The sequence below is a fragment of the Symsagittifera roscoffensis genome, chromosome 10, assembly GCF_963678635.1.
Source record: "Symsagittifera roscoffensis chromosome 10, txSymRosc1.1, whole genome shotgun sequence".
Classification (NCBI taxonomy): domain Eukaryota; kingdom Metazoa; phylum Xenacoelomorpha; order Acoela; family Convolutidae; genus Symsagittifera; species Symsagittifera roscoffensis.
Window position 1 is genome coordinate 13164692 of NC_087071.1, and position 3656 is coordinate 13168347.

A 3656-nucleotide genomic window follows, 5' to 3' on the forward strand; every position below is an offset into this window, starting at 1 on the left:
ATCAACATGGAAATAAAAACAGTGGAAAAAGATCAGTTTAAGAAACTGTTCAAACGAATCGTAAAGCGAAAATGCTCGTAAAGAAAACACAGTTTCTTTAGGCCGAGTTTCCATTTCAACAGAAGCGACGTTCAATTTCAATTCACCTTTCACAGAGGGTAGAAGAAGAATGGAAAAACTGATAGATTAAAAGACATTGTGTAACTAGATAAATGCTTAGACAAACACACCGTTAGTCCAGTCGTAATCAACGTGAAAAAAGGACCAAACAGTGAAAATGGTATTAGACTCGACAAAAAATCAATAATTTCATTGCAAAAATTTATGCCTAATGCCAAACATTGAACATTTACTAGATAAATTTGCCCAAACAAAAAAAAAGCAGACGTAAAAGAACAAAAATTGTTCTCAAAACTTGATTTGCCCTATGCCTACACGCAAACCCCACTGGACCAAGGAACTCGAGAACAAGGCATTCTTAGTCCAATCCGAAGCAACGCTAGAGGGACGTATCAATTGCAAAAACAGGCTTCTACAGCCTCACGGATGTACCAACGGAAATTCAAAAACCAATTGATCTCACAATGACGATTCGCAAAAATACTTATGCATATTTAGACGATAAACTGATAGTAATCAAAGGATCGCTAGGACTACACAAAAGCAATAGAGATGAGGAAAACCTATCTCCAAATACAAGTGTTGGTTCGCGTGCAAACAGATAGAATGACTAGGATATAGTATAAACAGTGAGGTTGAAAAACTTATAAGGTTAAAAAGAGGCAATTGAAAAATTAATTCCACCAAAATCATTTAAGCATCTAAAATGGCTCAAGTTACCAACTCACGAGGTATATTTACACATTCATCATCTCACACAAACTGCCAATGCACTGCGTCCTCTCCTAAAAACTATTAAGAAATTTAAGACACTGGATTGGCAAACGAAGCATGAGTTAACATTTAACAAAATCAAAAAATAAGGTTAAGAAAAAACACAAAACATACCTTTCGACCAACATCTAAAGACCCGCCTGCTTTGTGGCTCATCAACCGTTGACCTACGAGCAGACCTAGAACAGCACACCACAGAAGGTTTGGTAGCAACAGCGTACTCGTCAAGACTTTAAAATTCACTAGAAGAAAACTATTCAACGAACGAGCTTGAGCTATTACGGGTACAATGGTCATTAAAACACTTCAAACACTTTTTAATGGGAAAATTTTACCGTCATCACAGACCACCAGGCTTTAATCAGCGCACTAAACGCAACCAAATGATAAAAAAAATAGGCTAACAACTTAGATTGACCGGTTAATCCCTTTTATCTTCGACATAAAACAGTTTGCGGGAAACAAGATGGGATTAATAGACTAGATGAACCGAAAACCGATTAGATTGGCAAATACCCCAGCGACAACAATGAGGAACTTGTGGTGGCGTGAATAATTTCAATCATAAACAATCTTGAGTTGATTGACAATTTTTTAAACAAAGTAGCCAATGAGAAGCGAGCTCCGAATCGGCTGATCAAAAAGCGCGCGGAAAATGAAAAAATGTTAACAAACCAAATCAAGTCTCAAATGCATTTCAAACTTTCCAAAGAACTCGTATGCTGTTAATCCAGTCAATCGATCAAAAACTCATCCAATATCCATTCGGAAACAAACAAAACGAAAAGAAAAACTAAATTTGCCGACTTAACCCAAATAGTTCCCATCCAAAAAACGATGAGACTAAATATTAATTACAAAGATTTGGAAGTAGGATTGATACCAAATGGTGAAAGTACCACCAACCGGAGCAGGCTAGATCAACGAACATAAAAAATTGGCAAGGCGAGTCAGATCCGGCGGAAAGCCTATCAGATCTTCATTGGCGCAGGAGATACGAGTACAAGTGAAATAAATGAACATTGAAAGAGTACGCCAACACCAGTAACGATCAAGGACGCCAGAGAGGCTATCACGTAAGCAACGGAGAAGAAAAAAACCTCATTTCCAAAAACTGTCTTCAGTGAAAACACCACATACCAAACGGAGCCTAACGAAGAAACGAAAATGGCGACGAAAAAAACAAAGCAAAAGATTGCGCCTACCAAAGGGAAACAGACAAATTGCAATTAACCACTTAAATAAAACTAAGAAACCCAAACAGAACTATCAATTGAGGTAAGCGGCGTTGATCCAACAATAGTCGTACAAGAAGAAAAACATCCAAATGTGGAACCACTTACAATGAAATCAACTCACGCGTGGGAAATACAATAGCAAACTCAATTGAGGCAAGTCACGAGATGAAACGGAGTGAATAATAACAACCGTCAATAGCAACCGTCAAAACCAACACTGAAATAGAGGAGGACACACCATTGTACATTAAAAACTTAAAGAAAGTCTTGGGGCTAAACTTCAATGCAGCGGCAACCCGAAAAGATCGAAATATGCGCCTGCTGCTTAGCTCGTCAAAAAACGAGACTGGGCAGCCCTCAAGTTGTCTTTTAGACAAAATGGGATCATTGTACGAAATTGGTTACACGTACGAGACGATTGCCTGTTGATAGATGAGGGGATTGTTCTCCCTACACAACTCAATTCGACAAACGGTGCTCGACAGTCTACACCTCACCCACCCCGGATTGGCGGCCATGTTAGATCTCTGCTAGAACGTCTGGTTTCCCCATATCCACCACTTAATTGTACAATTGGCACACGGATGCCGCCAAGGTACCGAACAAGGTAAAACTTTCAAATCTGTAATAGGCAAACAACATTCAATCTAAATGGAACCAATAGTTGAACCTAATGAAGAAGTACAATTTGATTTTGCAGGATCTCTCCCAGGCGAATCAGATAAACACGCATATAAAAGTGTTGCTATAGATAACTGGTCGAAAATCCCAACGGCTAAATTATTTTGAATACGACAGCAGACGTCGCATTGAAATTTAAGCAACCAGCACTTAAATTTCATGGATAATAATCGATTATACTGGATTTTCATTGTCAGTCTCCATAAAATAGCAAAAATAATCGATTATATTAGATTGAAAATGAAATAAATTGATAATAGTTTTTTAAGCAATAAAATCCCATTATATTCAATTATAATCGATTTTTTTCAAAAAATTTTATCAAAAAAAAAATCATCCATTTGAACTGATTATAATGGATTATGATCTATTTATTCAAATGTTTTTGAGTGTTGTTTTCATTTATCATAGTTTTATTAAGCTTAGGCTAGTGTTTTTGTTCTCTCGCTCAATTTCATTTTTTCCTATTTTTAATCGAGTTATAAAAAATTACAAGAAGTTACCTATAGATCCCACACCAACTCCTTCCTCACGCTTACCTATACTACAGTTAAATGTCCCCTAACTAGGGAAAAAGAGGGGGTATGTCGTTGATTCGGGGGTACGTCCTGGGTGGGGGGTACGTTGGGGGAGAAGGGTACGTTGGGGGGATGGGGATACGTGAGGGGGGTACGTCGTGGGTGGGGGGTACGTTGGGGGAGGGGATACGTTGAGGGGATGGGGATATATGAGAGGGGTACGTCGTGGGCTGGGGGGGGGGGGGGGTACGTCGTTGGTTGGGGGGGTACGTTGAGGGGGATACATTGGGGCGATATCCCCTAACTAGAGAGAGATGCGGGTTTG